This window comes from Hylobates moloch, unplaced genomic scaffold (genome assembly GCF_009828535.3).
Source record: "Hylobates moloch isolate HMO894 unplaced genomic scaffold, HMol_V3 SCAFFOLD_16, whole genome shotgun sequence".
In the NCBI taxonomy this organism is placed as follows: domain Eukaryota; kingdom Metazoa; phylum Chordata; class Mammalia; order Primates; family Hylobatidae; genus Hylobates; species Hylobates moloch.
The window spans coordinates 73,185,929-73,202,448 of record NW_026652291.1 but is presented as its reverse complement, the minus strand read 5'-3'; the positions used below and the strand labels follow the sequence as shown (position 1 = coordinate 73,202,448).

At 38.9% G+C, this 16,520-nt stretch overlaps 1 long non-coding RNA gene across 1 annotated transcript; it reads right to left on the bottom strand.

Moving 5' to 3' along the window:
* Window positions 1-9,419: 9,419 nt before the first annotated feature.
* LOC131381591 (uncharacterized) lies at window positions 9,420-16,108 on the bottom strand. The gene is made up of 4 exons (XR_009210436.1): window positions 16,022-16,108; window positions 10,612-10,714; window positions 9,761-9,891; window positions 9,420-9,515 (listed from the first exon to the last, which is right to left on the bottom strand). It is a non-coding gene; the product is annotated as an uncharacterized LOC131381591 (long non-coding RNA).
* Between the last annotated feature and the right edge of the window lie 412 nt (window positions 16,109-16,520).

Sequence of the window (16,520 nt, the reverse complement as noted above, 5' to 3'; positions counted from 1 at the left end):
ACATCCAAAAGTTTTTCCTAAGTTTTTCAAACTTTATACTCACTCATGGCCTTACTTCTATACATTTTTAAAATAGTAAAGTTTTTTGCGTTAAAAGTGAATTGTAAGCCCCAGGCAACATGGCAAAAATCTATCTCTACAAAAAATACAAAAATTAGCCAGGTGTGGTGGCGTGCACCTGTAGTCCCAGCTACTTGGGAGGCCGAAAGGTGGGAGGATTGCTTGAGCCTGGAAAGTAAGGCTGCACTGAGCTGTGAGATGACACCACTGCACTCCAGCCTGGGTGACAGAGAGCCTGTCTCAGGAAAAAAAAAAAAAAAAAAATGAAAAAGTGAAGTGTTTCTTTAAAGAGAAAAAAATTAAAAGTGCTTTCCCTAAGCCTTATTTCCAAAGTGGAAAAGACCACCAAAAAAAGAATTTTCCAAATTGATTATGTTTGTAAAAAATTCTATTGTTGATTTTTACAAAATATTTTGCTACTTTCATCAATTTTCTGATAAGTTCCTTAACTTACAGAGACTCCGGTATAGTGTAAGCTCTGAATGTTTAGTCAAAGTATGAGTTTTTAAAAATTCCTTTCTTGGTAGATATAAACGAAGACTTTTTTTCTGATAAATAAGCACACTTGACTTTACATTACCTAAAGAAAAGCTTACATCTTCCATATCCACAGGCAAATATGATTCCTTGTTTTCAAGACCATTTTTTCCCTTGTTTTTCAGGGCCTAATACAGAGAAATATAACATCAAAATATAAACATGAGGAAAAATACAGCAAATATTCTGAAATATGGAGGGTATTATAAATAACTCTCATTCATAAATTTGGGATTTTCATGGTGAAAAATTATGAATACACTCAAATGTCATTGCCATGTGCCTAGAAGCTCAAGATACTGAAATTACCGGGCAACTTTAAATTTTAGTTCATCTCTCGTATCTTTAACTCCCTAAAGATCTGTTTTCTTTACATAAATGCCACTCACTGGAATATGCACCTCTCCTCCACAAGAAAAGCCATATGCAAAAATGACAAAGAATATCATGTCACGTTTAAATCACGTCCTATTCTTGTGTTCGAGACCCTAAGAAGCCAGTGACTTAGCAAGTCAATGTATTAGAAAGCTGCTGGTGGTGCTCTTCTATGCTTAGACTAAAATATACTCCATTCTCCTAAAGAAAACAGCTTCTTGCAAACACCCTTAAAACAAAGCCAAATTATATGCTATATAATAAATTAATATGAGTTTCCTGTTTGCTAAAAAGACTGAGTTTATGAATTTAGTTAGATAGAATCATGGATATAAACTTGAGTTTATGTAGAAAAGTAGGTTAGACCTGGGAAAAGAAAGAAATAAATCTTTATGAGAATCACAATATACTGGGGACTGTGAGGGTTAATAAGAGGTAAGGAGGAGGTGAAGGAAAAGGAGAGATGGAGGAAATAAGAGAAACTGAGCAGATGAAATAAAGGATTCAATGGAAGGTATTGTTGGTCACAGCTAGGTGTCAGAAACAAAACTAGAAAATGGGAACTGCTTCAACATTGGGAGGAAAGTGAAAAAAAATGAATGTATACCACATAGTAAAAAGAAAAAGAAAATAAGAAATAATAAAAAGGCTTTCAGGCTTTCCACAGAGCATATCTGTGAAAAAAAGTAAAGCAAGCATGAAAGAAAAGAAACAGTGAAACTGAAATTTTCTCCAAAGGTACCTCATCCAGAAGGCTTCATTGTGCCTTCCCTTTCACATCAAGAACTTCATTTTGCATTCCCTTTGTCTGTCTTGAGGCACACTTCTAGTTTATTCCATGAATTTCTTTTTCTTTAAAATTCTCCTTACTGGCTAAAAGAAAGGAATAAAATTCAGATCTTTGCTCAGTCTCTTTTGTCCCAAGTTTAGGAAAGATGGGAATGTCTTATTCATTGACACTTGGGTATTTGCTCATTTTCTCTGCTGTACCAGTAAGACCCACCATTTTTATTAAGACACTCTCTTCGTAACACTAATAGACTAGCAGACTTTTTACTCTCAATTTGTCATTAATCATTAAAGCTCCTTCTTTAATGATTATGGAATAGAACCTTTAATGTTCATGGAAAAGGATATAAGAAGTCGTAAGTTGGATTGCTGTTATTAACCCCGGGGTTGTGTTTCTAGACCAAGGACACATATTATTTCTGGCCCAAAAGTCTGTTCAGGTTGCCGGGAAAGTTGGACCTCCATTAGGAGGGGTGATCTATTTGGGGATATGGAGGCAACCCTACAGCTTTACCTGAATAAAACCAAATTTGAGATTTGACTATGGAAGGAGTCCTTCCCTGACTCTTTTGCTGGTTTTGAGCTTACCAAATTGAGCCCACCAAATTTTGGGTTGTATTTGCATCTTATGGTTCATTCTGACCCGAGCTAACCTGCATCCTCAAAGGATGTGTGGCCAATAACTTCCCTAAGATACAGCATACAGGAAAAGGACTAGGACGTGGGCAGCTACATGGGCTCACCAACTGACCTCTCCAACCCTGCTCATATCGCCTGGCCAAGGAGCTTGAGTTTGTCTCTCTATAAATTCTAGGGCATTGGTTATTTCTCACTTCACAGCATCACAGGCATATGGACTCATTTTCTTCCGCTGACCAGCAACAGTACAATAGTATGGGGCATTTGTTGGGGCCCCATAGAACGAAGACACTACCATTCAGCTGATGATGCTGCCCCACATATTGTGCATCCTAGGCATGCCCATCCCCCACCAGTAACCTCAGGCAGCAGTCCTTATACCGAGCTTCTCTCTGGTGCCCATGGCAACCCCAGCTTTTAATGCTGAAATGTTACCATAGGGTTGCTTTTTGGTTTGGAGTTTTTTTTTTTTTTTTTCCTGGAATCTTTTTGAAACGAACTGTTGATGTTGCAGTTTTTGCACATCCTTCAACTGTGCAGAATGCAGTCAGAACTTATGAGCCTGAATCCAATCAGGTTCGCTAAGACGCCCTATCTAAAAGCTGACTTATTAAAAAAAAATAAAAATAAAAAAATAAAATAAAATAAAAGCCAAAATGCATTCTTACTGATTAAACTTGCCTTTTAATGAAAGCGCTTGGTATTTCAGAATTAATTGTCCTCTTTTCATATTTTTTCTTAATTACAATAGAAAACTATTTTTGGGAACAAACTTTTGCAAATCTTTACTTCAAATTTATGTGAACATACACTGTGTGTGCACATGCAAATACCTAAATGAATATAAAAGTACATAGATATTCTGTATCTAGAAAGTTCTGCATACCTTTCTTTTCAATTTACTAATTCTCTAGGCTAGCATATAAAATGGATTGACATTAGTTAAGGACAGAATCTTAAAAACCTACTGTGTACCAATATATTTTTTAAATTACTTATTACTCCTTTGTACGTTCTTTAAAATCAATTTTTGATTTTTAAAAGAAGACACAAACATCAGTTTCTGAGAAGAAATTTGCTAGGGTCCTGGCTGCATTTAATAATATTTCCTGGTTTAACATCTTTCCTCCCAGAGTGCACACTTTCACTGAAATTGTTTATCCATTTTTGCTTTTCTGATACAATTATTATTGTTTTAGCTTTTTAAAATCTCTTTTAAAATTGTATTCATTTAATGTGTCTGTCTTTAAGATATTAAAAAACCTTCATTTGTATGTCACCTGTTAAGGGAACGTATTCTATGAACTGCAATAGAATGCCAAGTTAATTAGAAGAGACAGAACTCTATTCTGGAAGCACCCACCTCTGAAATGCAGCCAGTTCTTGGATAAAAAGCAACAGCTGTGTGAAAGCATAGTGCTGCTAACACTGCACACCTGCTTAAGGCAGGCAGTAAATGGAAAGGTTTTCTCTACCTGAATTTGCAGGGGGCAATTTTTAAAGCTGGAATGGGATAACCCCACATGGGAATTTGATCCAACCACTCAGGAGTAAATCTTGCCTTATAACACATGATGGATAAGGACATCCTTATCAAAGAGAGGCATGTCCTTGGGGTGAAGAGAAAGGCTGCCTCCTATGGCATCATTGAGGGTAGCAGCCACAGGTTAATTTCATTCTCTTCTTGTGTCCACCCAAGATTCAAGTTGAACCTACCAGGAATTTAGGCAAGACTTGGTGGCCTGCAGCAGTTGTAGGGAGGCAGTTACATACAGTCACTCACTACATATGAAGAGGAGCTTTCTGGCTGCTTTTAGGAAGGACTAGCCCAGGCAGGAGGAAGTTTAATCTGACCGGTTTGCTAAGCAAGACCAAAGTTACTATAAGAGATGGTCTTGGCCAGGTGCAGTGGCTCATGCCTGTAATCCCAGCACTTTGGGAGGCCGAGGTGGAAGGATCTCTTGAGGCCAGGAGGTCGAGACCAGCCTGGCCAACATGGTGAAACCGTGTCTCTACTAAAAATACAAAAGTTAGCTGGGCGTGGTGGCTCGTGCCTGTAATCCCAGCTACTCGGGAGGCTGAGGCAGGAGAATCGCTTGAACCCAGGAGAAGGTTGCAGTGAGCCGAGATCGCACCATTGTACTCCAGCCTGGGCAATAGAGTGAGACTCCATCTAAAATAAAAATAAAATAAAATAAAAAGATGGTATTTTCCTGTGAAGGGTTCCATTAATTATCCATGTGGGCTGGAATTGTTTCTCTTGAACAGTTACTGATACAGATATTCAAACAGTTAATGAGACTCCATCTGTATAGGAGTTTCCAAGGGGGAGTGCAGGCTGAATTGATTAGTTTTAGATGTGAGGCTTTTTTTTAAGCAAGAAGAAAACCCAGAGTCCAAACAAACAGCATTTGTAAAGTTCTGAAAAGACATTGCTACCAGAAATGGGGAGAGAAAAAAAGAATACTTTTGAGCAAACCCTACTTTCTTTAAAATGAAAAACAATGGTAAAGGTTTCCATATGTAATTAAAATCTCATTCTGAAGTTACCACCGCCACTGGCTCCCAAAGAACTCAATTAACAGGAAACAGCAAAGAATATGGTATTTTCTTTGAGACGCTTTAAGAAATGCTCCTAAGTAGACAATGGGTTGGATAGTAGCTGTTACCTACAAAAGGATAAGCAATTATGGTTCATTCCAGGGAAAAAAAGGGGAGAGGATAAGGCTAAGAAAAGTAGGTTTATAATGTGGAAATTAGATTTTCAAGTGCGCATATTTATCATCAGATCTATACTGAAATCCAGGCGGTACAAAGTCTAACTTTACTTAAGAAAATTACCTTATTAAAAAAACAAAACAAAACTGCACTCTCTTCCCTCCTCCCTCATTTAAAATATTTCATCTGAGAAAGGAAAGGTGATCACTCCACGCTCACCTCAGGTCTCCTTTCCCAGATAGGCTTCCTTTTCTTACAGTTGAAGACTAAATATACAGTCCTGGGGACCAGCTCGCTTTCCAGGAGTTGGTTCTCCCGATGTCCCTGACACTAGCAGGTTTAATTTCAAAGTATCGAAGGGGACCTCCATAGGTGTGTGGTCATTGTGGAAAGAACGGAAGAGACCATTTAGGTCACTCTGCATGTTAGCGAAGTTGAAAACCAAGCCAGTAAGCAGTGAGTGATTTGATGAAGCAATGCTTCAGGTGTCTGCCTCTTTGAGTTCGCTGAAAAGTTGAATCTTACACATTTAGCACCTGAAACAACTGAAGGCTTACGGAGGACACTGACAGACTGGGGCGAGGAGGGTCTCTGCCTCCCCTGAAGACCCGGACCACCCTCCACACCTGGGAAGGGCTGCAGCGGTGCCTGCTATTAGAGTTAAGCAGCAAGGGCAGCGACACCTGGGATGTAAAAAAATAATAATTATAAATAAATAAACACTAGCAAACTACCTGTTAGTTTCTACCTGTGAGGACCTAAGAAGACTAAACAGCTCCTTAATTTCTGGACTTTCCCTTGGATCACAGAAGGAGACCCTGGGAATTTTCTGATTCCTTCTTTCTTTTTTTTCTTTTCTTTTTTTTTTTTCGGTCTTAATGGAGATCTTGAACCGCAGAGCCGCCGTGTCAGAACTCAGATGGTTAACATTCACTTCTTGCTGTTTTATTGCATATTACTGTGCGCGCCTGAGCAGCGGGAGCAGATTCGGGCAATTACAATCAAGTCAGGGCACACGCCGCGGCGGAGCAACACGAGCATGATGAGGATACTGATGAGGCACTTATCGAAAACCCCACATCATCCACACTCATCAGCCACAACATGTCACCCCAAATGAGGCATCAGCTGCCTTCAAAAGGCTCATTGCACAGTGTTTACCGCTTCCCTCGGACCCACTTTTGATTTTACGGTCAGAACTGGGTTCAAACAGCAGCTGTCTGGCAAGGGCAGGTCTGCGGCTCCTCGCAGCTTCCGCGGGAGTCGGGAGTCCTGGGGCTTTGTCTGGGGAGCTTTGGGGAGCAGGGGCTGGCAGGGCGAGGGGGCGCGGAAGGCAGAGAAGTGTCCAGTTCCGTTTCTCTCAAAGAGGAATCCCTTTCCCAGAAGGGGCCCTTGATTAATTTCAAGCACTAGCACACAGTGGTGGTATAATGGGGGGAGTAGGAGGGAAGCAAAATAAGGAGCCTTTCACAGGTCTCCTTAAAATGGTAGCAGGGTGGGTGGGACCTCTCCCTAGAAAGATCAGTCCCTTTGGAAAAGACAGATCCAACCAGTAGAGCCATTCAAGTGGTCACAATTTTTAATTCTTTCCATCAACAACTCCTTCTTGGGTGGTTGGGGGAGGCATTCGTTAGCAATCTGTAGGAGGACTTCCCCGCATCTAGTTTTTCTGCTGTAGAAGGAAGATATATTCCTAGTAATACTCCTTAAAACTATTCTTTGTTTTTACTCCTTGAAACTCTTCCTTGTTGCTTTGGGTTAATGCAACTTGCAGCTAAACACTTGTTGGGGGAATCTAATTGTTTACACTTAAAGAATGTGAAAACCATTGCCATCTATGTTTCAATCTGTGTCTTTCCTGGTAGGGGGAGTGTATTAGGCTGATGTCATCTTTGCACATATTTGTAATGACTGGATTAATCAATGCCATTTATTTTAAAGCTAAATGTTCATAATTTTGTAAAATTCACCCTACAGTAAAACATTTTCCAGTTAGATCTAGACCAATTGATCCAATACCAATAAAGCCACATAGACTTTCAATTTTTCACTCATTTGGGACCTTTTCAGCCCCCTCCCCTCAAGCCCCAGTGAGTGCTGTCTTAGCCATCCAAAGTAAGAATGAAGAGCAGCGTGTGGCAGGGAAGAAAGGTGAACCTCCTGCCCCCCAGACATGTGATCTGTCCCGGAGACAATGCCACATGCAGAGCATTGTTCAGCAAGGGGGCAAGGGAAGGTTAGGCAGGTTCAGAGAGACGATGTGGACATAAGGTCGACCAACAGGCAGAGCCACACACCCTAACAAAGGTCCAGGGTCCTGGGACTTAGAAACAACCCCAGTGTACCTGTAATAAATCTGGAGTGTACCTTTGGGTATAGGTGTCATGAACTCCAGTCTTTTTCAGTTTCACCACATCCATTGCTACTTTCTTTTTACTGTTTTTTTCTACATAATTCTACAGCAGTTGGCATTTGGCTTTTAATAGGATTTTAACATCTTTACAAAAAATGGGGAACCACAGAAAATAAGTAGATCTCTAGGTTCGAAGAGTTTAGTAGTTTTGAGAAACTAATTTACTTTTTCTGGTAAGTCATTTTATCCACTTTTAGATGTTAACAAACTAGAGCTGCCAGGAATTTCAGGAAAGGGGTTCCTTTCTGTCTATTCCATCACAGGGGTTCTGCTCACCTTCTTTCCTCCCAGATCCCTTCCTCTTCTAAACTTTTTAACTCTCCTGTCATGTCCCTGAGCTGATAATATTCTAGTTTGGCCCATTTTACCCAAACTCTTCTCTAGCTTCTGGGTTTTTTTTCCTAAGTTTAAGCCCACATGTTTGTACTACATGCTGGGATTCAAGGGAAAATCCCACGACATGGTCTAGGATGGTGACCATAAACCTCAGAGCATCACTCAACTTAATAGTTCCAAAAGAGTCAAGACAAAAGGAGTCAAGTTTGTGCCTACATTTCCTTTGTCGTCCTGGATCCGTCAGGGCCTCCAGGCTTCGTGCCCCAATAACCTGTGTTTATTGCATGATGTCAGGTGAATACTAAAGGGAATAGGAAATGTGAATGCAGAAAAGAAAATGGGTGGGTACTACTGGATAGGAGAGAGTTTGGGAAGGTTAGATTAAAAAGTAACTCAAGGTTAAGATTCATCTTGGTCCTTCTAAGTTTTGCCTATGACTCATTTTCACTAAGCGATATCTCATAACCTTTAACTTAGTATTTCCTTTAGAGCTCTCCTAGTAGGTGACCTGTATTGATGATATAGAAAGAAAATGAGTATTTAATTAGAGTTCAACAATTGATTACGGAGAGGATTCATTAAACCATCAGATGTATTTATATGGACTTAGCAACCTCTATCAACAATGCCTGCCAAGATCATTGGTTCTAGGGGTTGCAAATATTAGTCATAATTCCTCAGGAAATTTTAATATTGGTGGTGTGTATGTTTAAAATTTTTACATATATTGGACACTCTTCAATATCTTGCTACTGATAGAAGTCAATGCTGGGAGAAGCAGAGGGAAGATTGCAAGTGAAAATGCAGCATGATAAATTCTAGACAGCTATCCAAACCAAATTAAAAGGGATTATTCATGTAGAAGATCAGAGGAGTTCACTGGTCAGATGGTTATTGAGGCTCCTAGTTCTCAACCTCTTGTTTAGCAATCTAGAGAAAAACAATCTTGCAGGATCCTTCCTGGGAGCTTCAGAGGAGATCTAGGCCAAAAAGAGACAGTTTTCATGTGTGTCTGTGCATGCAGCATGGAGTGTGTGTGTGTGTGTGTGTGTGTGTGTGTGTGTGTATCTCTTTGTGGGGTCATCATCTAACACTCTTTGTGATGCACATTCTAAATTAGGCAAAAGGGATGCATCTTTCAAATGCAGATCATGTTTGCATTAGAAGAGCAATGAGAACACTTGTCAGTTTCAGAACATTTATGTGCTAGAAGTACTGTTAGCAGAAGAGCAGTTTAGATAAATTCAAGACTTTTTTTGCTGATCACAAACATTAAGCTTCACACCTGAAGCCCTCAACCCCCTGCTGTGCTCTAATCCTAGCACCATTCACCCTTAGAGACTCAGAGTGCTGTGCCTCAGCTCTCAAACCTTTGATTGCCCTTAGTTTGAATGCCACCACCTGCAAAAATGCCTTTTTATTCCCTTTGAGCCTCTTGAGAAGGAAGTAAAAATGATAATTCATGACAAACATTAATTAATTGTTTACAAGATGATCTTTTCTTTTTCCAACTTCTGTTCAGCAGACATGTTGAACTGCAAGATTCCACTCGCGACGCCAGAATTCGTCAAGAGGCCTGCATTGTTGTTTCGCACTGAGGCATAGGACCGGCTACAGGCCATTGTTTCTCCAGCTCAAGTGGGCCTGTCTGGTTCGTGTTGGAAGAATGAGGGTGACATGCGTGAGTTCCCGAGTATAAAAGAACTACTGGTTCTAGGAAGGAACGGGAGGTTAGCCACTAATGCAGAGTAAATAAACATTTTTCACCACCTCTTGCTCCATGTGATTTTTAAAGGTCAAGAGCTGCCATTACAGTATTTTAAAAGCTTCAAATTACATTTAAAGAATGTATCACTAAACTCACAGAAACCTTATCAGAATTTAGGAACCTACTGTGATTGTTTGGTCCTTGAGTTTATCATCCCACTGGAAGGTGGATTGTAAAAGGAAGGCAGATGCCCCGTTGTTTCTGATATCCTGCAATTTGCTCAAAGTGAATGCTGTTCAAGTTCTTCCAGATTTCCCTTCAAAATGTGGAAAGTGTTAAAGACACTTCAATTTCAAAATCTTATACAATCTACATTGCAGGTCAAACATTTAGGGCAGGGAAGAATAAGCCTCTGGGGCCTTTCACGACAAACACGTTCAAAATGCAAACAGATGTTCATGTTCCCTTGAAACTTCCAAATGTATGTGTGTGAAAGAAAAAGAAGTAAAAGGCAGAGGGAGATTTCTTTTTTAAATTAAAGAATAAAAAGCTTACTTCAAGGAAGTGTAGAGTAACAGCGGAAAGACTTCCTCAGCAACTGAGGTTTTCAGATTTCAAATTAGGAGCCCTTAGATCACGGCTGCTAGGCTAAAAATCAATTCTATATTTTCTGAGTTAATACTAAGGATTGCACTTAACAGACATGGAGACTAATAAGGTATGCAGAAGGAGTAAAAGCAGCGCACACACACAAATTCAGGCCTTAGTTTTGGCCATGATCCAGCACAATGATGTTTCAACCAGATTTGAAAAAAAAATCAATAACATCTGTGGTATAATGGTTAATTAAAGCAGCTCTTCAGCAGAGCTCAGGAGGAGAGGCTCAGCCTGAAATTCAGACAGCTGAAGCTTGATTATCAGGAAAGAATGCTTTTTTAGCTATGAGTGGATAGGCCAAAAGCTGCAATGTGCCGAAATGGGGAGAAAAATTGCTTTTATTTTAACTTTCTTTAAGTAATCAATACATGCTTTTCACCTGCATTAGGACACTGCTCAGCTCCAAAGCCTGTTACTCCACTTCAGCATAAATTCTAGCTACTGTCTTTTAAAGCTTCTGTTTTAAAAGGAGTCCCCATCCCCTGTAAAGCAAAAGAAAAGAATATGCAGGTTTGGGTGCATGTTCTTGAGACCAGTTAAAGCTCAGGCTATAGGATGGTCCCAAGGGTTTAATCCATAAGCTATGTGCAAAGCTGACCCAATCTTGGGGTACACAGAGGTCATAGCCAGAGTAAGGCTTCACAATAGAACTAAAAATTCTCGAGGAAACTGTGAAGAGCAAGGTCAAATTTCCCCCTGCTTTTCGTCTTCCTATTGTTTTGAGTACTGTGCTGGGGATGTTTTCTTTACCTTTTTGAGGGCAAAGCTCAATGAATCAACAATGATGCCTCTTGCAAGGTTAGTAGGTGACTTTTCCAAAGAAAAAAAAAAATTGTTAACACCTCATTTATTTTCTTAACACTTTGCTTTGGTTTCTGTTTCAGATATTGTTCCTGGACAGTGGAATCTGTGTATTCACATCATCATTGTCAAATTTCAAGATGCATTTGTAAACCGATATTGCCCCCTCTGGATTACACTAGTCCTCCTATAGCATATGGTTAGTTAATTGGTCATTCATTTTTTCATTCAGCAAGTTTTTCTTCAGTGCCAAGCATGTGCCTATCACTACGTTGGGTGGTTTCTGCCCTAGGAAGCTCATACATAGCCTGTTTGAGGGCTGTGTGCTTGCGAACAATTAATTGCAAACACAGTGGGAAAATAGCCCAAATACAAGTGTCTAAAATGGCTAAAAATTTTTAAGCACCCCCTCCACCTCGAGTCAACTGCACTTGGGAAGAGACAGAGGGAAGGTTAGGGAGCATCAACAGGGAATATTCTTGCAGCAAAATGATGGAAGATAAGGAATTGTCTCCAGGAAGACAAGGAGAGAAAGGCAGAGAAGGCACTCAGAATTTACATGTACTTACGTGAATTATAAGTATCAATTCAGAAGAATATATATGAAAGAAGTGATATAAATACCTTATAAAATCTTCTAAATTAATCTTTGGAAATCGATACATAATAGATATATGTATTTTCAGGGTAAGAATGACATTTTGACACATTCATATAATATGTAAAGATCAAATCAGGGTAATTGGAATATCCATTACCTTAAACATTTATCTGTCTCCTAGGAACATTCAAATTATTCTCTATTAGACTGGTGCAAAAGTAATCACACCATTTTGCCATTACATTAAAAGTAATGTCATGCGATTTTAATATCACATTATAACTAATGGCAAAATGGTGTGATTACTTTTGCACCAACGTAATAGCTATTTTGAAATGTACACCAGATCACTGTAAACTAGAGTCACCCTACTGATCTATCAAACACTAAGTCTAACTGTATATTTGTACCCATTAATCAATGTCTCTTCATACCTTTTCTCTCTGCTCTTCCCAGCCTTTGATAACCACCAGTCTACTCTATTTGCTTTCACATGAGTGAGAACATGCAATCTTTGTCTTTCTGTGCTTAGCTTACTCACTTCACATAATGAACTCCAGTTCCATCCACGTTGCTGCAAATATATTTTACATCATCTATCCTTATTTTAAGAACCATCAGGATCACAGATTCCAACTCCTTCCTTTACAGCTATCATAACCAAGCAGTTCTGTCCTTCCCCTGACCACACTCTCACTGGAGGTGGAAATTCATTGGTATCTTCTCGTCTCTAAAACACAGCAACTTTGCCTTTTACTCAGGGATCCATTTTTTCATTCTATGACTTTTCTTTTAACCTATTTCTGGGTCCTTTCCAGATTCTCTTTCTTTCTCCATAATTTTAAAATGTGAAGTAGATTTAAAGGAGCCAAGAAGCTGGTCTTTCCATCAGTATGCTATACCCTAAAGTATACTTTAGAAGAACTAACAATGCCCAACACTTTTCATCTTAAAAATGTTGGTGTTTGGGTAAAATCCTGCTCCCCTACCTACTATTTGATCATGGGCAAGTAATATGATCACTCTGGGCTTCAGTTTCCCATCTAAACAATGGGCATAACAACAATAACTACCTCATAAGGTTATAATGTGGATTCAGTGAGTTAATATTTATAAGTGTTTAGAACAGTGCCTGGCACAGAAGAATTGCTGTCAGTGATTGTTGAATAAATCATAGTTACCAGCACCTATTTTGCACATGATTTCCTGAGTGAGGCTTTGTGTCCCCACCCAAATCTCATCTTGACTTGTAATCCCCATAATCCTCATAATTCCCACATGTCAAGGGAGAGACCAGGTGGAGGTAATTGAATTCTGGGGGACCATTTCCCCCAGGCTGTTCTCATGATGGTGAGTGAGTTCTCACGAGATCTGATGCTTTTATAAGGGGCTTTCCACCTCTTTTCCGGGCACTTCTCCTTCCTGCTGCCTTCTGGGAAAGGTATTTTACTTCCCCTTCACCTTCTGCCATGACTGTAAGTTTCCTGAGGCCTTCCTAGCTGTGCTGAATTGTGAGTCAATTAAACCTCTTTCCTTTATAAATTACTCGAACCTTCCCTGCTTTGATATAGAACAATTCTCAACTATCATTTTGAGTTTGATTTTTGTCCTTTAGTGTATTAGCACCTCATGTAGAGCCAATTATTTATTTACGATTTTTTATTTTCTTTTCTGTCTTGATACTTTTAAGATCATGTTGCCAGATTTTCTTCCTTAGCAAAACAGTCATGTTGCCTTTACATTTCTGTGTGTAATTTCTATGATTTTATATCTTGAGGACTGACTTTTCATTCTTGTGTTTGTTTTCCTGATTTGGTCTTTATGCTCTTCCTTGGTAATTGGTGTAATTTCAACTGTTGCAGCCATTTATTTAGTGCCCTGTCTTTAATTCTTTTTAAAATAAGGAAGGTTTAAATAAATTTAAAGTGCAAACATTTTGAGCAACTACCAATGTAGGCACCATACTCTCTTGGGAATACACAGATGTGATGTATATTGGTGAGGCTTTGTTTTAGCCACTATTGACAGAAACTTAATGTGTGGCTTAAATACACTCAGGTTTATTCTTTTGTGTAAATTAAGACTGAAGTCAGCTCAGGGGATGATTCCAAAGAATTATCAAAAAACCCCAGAGTCCTTTCTCTCCTATTTTGGTTTCCACCCTCAAGGCTATCTCACAGTCCGAGACAGTTGAAACATCAGCTGCCACCTGTATCCCAGGCAGCAGGATGAAAGATTAAAGGAGTTTTTCTCAGAACTCTCAGCAATTCTGCTCACATCCTATTTGTCAGAACTCAGTCACATACCTAGCTGCAAGAAAGGCTGGCGGACATAGACTTTATTCTGGTGCCACTTATCTAGCTAAAAGTCAGGCTTGTGGTGCTAAGCAGGAATGAGAGGATGAATTTCAGTGTCCAAATAGTCTCTGCCACAAAATGGTTTATGGCAATGAGGAGCTCAGTGTTTGGTGGTAATGACAGACAGTCAGGTAATTACAATCTAATGAAATAAGTGCTAATTAGTTTTACATAAAGTTATTGGTGTCTTTTTATTTCTATTCATTGATATGATTTACTCTCCTTAAAGGTTTTCTTCTTCCCACTTCCTGCTTCCATCCCCACTCCCACAGGCTGAACAGGCACAGTGAAATGTGGTTTTATCAGATTTCCCAAAGGACAGTCTCCATTGATTTGCAGGAACTTATGTAAGTGTGTGTCTCACCTACAAGTCACCAAGCCACTGAAGGGTAGGGAGTAGGCCTTGGTTATTTTTATAAAGAGCTCGTGCTTGGCTTGGGGGCTGCTCAGTGGTCACTGATAAGATGATTTCCTGCACTTGAAAAAGTCTTTTTTTTTTTTTTTTTTTTTTTTTAAAGACCATTTGGTTCCTCCAGGCTGCTTTTACACTGAAGAAGAATGTCCACCTCTAATATTTGTACTGATGTAGAATGACTTTCCTGAAGTTCTGGTCTCATTCTGTTTACCAAATAGCATAAAACTTTAGGCATATCCTTTAATCTCTCTGGCCTGCTTTCTCCCAAATATTCATATCTTGTTATTTTGAGCATGGGAAAAAATGAAAGTGACATTATGAAAATATTTCATGTTTCCGTAAAGACCTTATAAATCATAATTGGTTAGAATTTTTTTCGGTTTGGCAAGGAAAAAATTGTATACATATACACAATGCAGATTTTTTAATAGGAATAACACCCTAGTGAAGATCAAATGGTTAAAAATGCTTTGAAAATGATATTAAATAAGATGTTTGTGTAATGTTAATTTGTCTGTTTCTGTAAACATAGAAGGCTATATTATGTTTGTTAAATTAGTAAGTTTCTGACTTACAAAGAACATAAAGAAGGTAGCTTCTGTTCTTGTAGTTAGGGAGGAAATGTATACATACGAAACTACTGGGAAAAATTTCATTGCTGTATGTAACGATAAGCATGATAAAGGGGTTTATATTGTGCAGAGAGGCAGTTCATAAATGTTGAAGCATTGGTTGAAAAATCTAGCAACACATATGAAGAATAATTTGTTCAATAATAGTTATTGGTAGGAAATCATGGAAAGCAGTAAGGATTATAAAGCTAGAATGAATTAAATAATATAGCAAAGGTGATACTGACACAATGTAAAATCTTGCTGCTTGAATATTCAAAACCCGCTGGTCAGGTAAACTCTATCACTAAACTTAGTACACTTCTAAGTGAAGCTCATTTAATTTTTATTTTCTGAATTAATTTCACTTGAGAGAATACTAAAATAGACTCATGGCCATTTAGCTAGCAACTTCATCAGCTAAGTGATACCTATTAGAGAATTTCAACCTTTTATCAGTGTTTTGTTTCAGAGGCTTAACCGTTATACACTAAATACATCATTAGAAGAACAAATAGCAATGCCTAGCACTTTCCATCTCAAAAAGCCTTTTATGCACATTAACAAATTAATTCAAATAACTCTTAGCACGGCAAACTGTATACAAAATAATTCCCATTTTACAGATGGAAATAAGGTTAAATTACTTAAGGGAATATTCACACCAGAGAAAGGCAGGGTTGAGATGGTTCTATCCACAGTGAAATCAAAGCTCTTGGATTCCCAAAATGTGTTCCGGATACTGTGTCTTTTACTTCTTAAATGCTTTTTTACTCTTAGACTAGATAATAGAATCAAAATAATAACAGGTCTGACCTGGAACAAGTACTAAGAACCTGCTGTGCTGTGCCTAGCTCATTGCTAGTTATCCTTGGGAATCACAAATATATCCTGACTTGTGGTCACCTGTCTTCTTTATCATTTATTAATAGTCTCTTGTTCTCAATTTCATCATACATAAAATTTACAGAATAGCTTCATACTTATTAACCATATATACTTACCTCACATTCTCATATGAAATAAACGATGTGAATGTTTGAAAACTCAAAGAACTCCATTTCAAATGTCTTCTGCATGGCACCTTCTGATGTATCCACTCCCAACTCCCCTAAAGACAGAGAAAGAAAACCTCACACTGACTAAAACTAACAACTCTGCCAGCATCATGGAAGAATTTTTTTTCCTAACTATAAGCCTAATGAAGCTGGAATGAGAAAAATAATAATCAGCCTATGATATGTCTCAACAGAATAGGCCCTGCTCACCTGTGGCCAATATTTCTGACTGGCTTATACAACAGTGATACCCAAGCCCCCTCTCCTTTACCCCAGAAAGGCTTGCTTTCCAGACATGCCAGCATAGCCCCCTCCTCCTTCCTCTTGCCTTGAATGTGAAAGTGAGAGTGCAGCCATTTTGAGACCATGTGGGGACATGCATGTGGATGAATATCCAACACTCTAAGGACAGCAGAATAAAAAGATGGAAATTGATAACCGTTGC